Consider the following 1,115-nt stretch of genomic DNA (forward strand, 5'->3'; position numbering starts at 1 on the left):
TGAATGTTGACCAGTTCTTTTTGGTACAGTGACTGTGTATTCCTGACATCTTCTTTTGATGCTTCCTGCGTCGTTCAATATTTTGCCCATAGAATCCTTCAGTATTGCAACTTGAGGCTTAAATTTTTCTTCAGTTCCTGCAGCTTGAGAAATGCTGAGCGTGTTCTTCCCTTTTGGTTTTCTAACTCCAGGTCTTTGCACGTTTCATTTTAATACTTCAGTTTGCATTCTCAAGGTGCCCTTTGAAATCTTCTGTTCAGCTCTTTTACCTCATCATTTCTTCCATTCATTTTAGCTGCTGTACATTCAAGAGCAAGTTTCAGAGTCTCTTCTGACATCCATTTTAGTCTTTTCTTTCTTTCCTGTCTTTTTAGCGACATTTTGCTTTCTTCATGTATGATGTCCTTGATTTCATCCCTCAGCTCAGCTGGTCTTTGGTTATTAGTGTTCAGTGTGCCAAATCTATTCTTGAGATGGCCTCTAAATTCAGGTGGGATATACTCAAGGTTGTGCTTTGCTCTCATGGACTTGTTTTAATTTTCTTCAGCTTTAACTTGAACTTGCATATGAGCAATTGATGATCTGTTATAAGTCAGCCCCTGGCCTTGTTCTGACTGATGATATTGAGCTTCTCGATCATCTCTTCCCACAAATGTAGTCAATCTGATTCCTGTGTGTCTCATTTGGTGAGGTCCATGTGCATAGTCGCCTACGTTGTTGAATGAAGATATCTGCAGTGAATAAGTCGTTGGACTTGCAAAATTCTCTCATGGGATCTCCAGCGATGTTTCTATCACCAAGGCCAACTACTGATCCTTCTTTGTTTCCAACTTTCACATTCCAATTATCAGTAATTATCACTGCATCTTGATTGCACGTTTGATCAGTTTCAGACTGCAGAAGTTGGTAAAAGTCTTCAAATTCTTCCAATTGGGCATTAGTGGTTGGTGCATAAATTTGAATAATAGTCATATTAACTGGTCTTCCAGTTAATTTTGCTGAAGATAATTCAAAAGCGGTTGTAGCAGTACATCCATGGGGAGCTGCCAGAAATTCAAGTTGGACTCAGAAGAGGACTTGGAACAAGGGATAACATTGCTGATGTCAGATGGATC

Source organism: Trichechus manatus, unplaced genomic scaffold (genome assembly GCF_000243295.1).
Source record: "Trichechus manatus latirostris isolate Lorelei unplaced genomic scaffold, TriManLat1.0 scaffold00004, whole genome shotgun sequence".
NCBI lineage: Eukaryota > Metazoa > Chordata > Mammalia > Sirenia > Trichechidae > Trichechus > Trichechus manatus.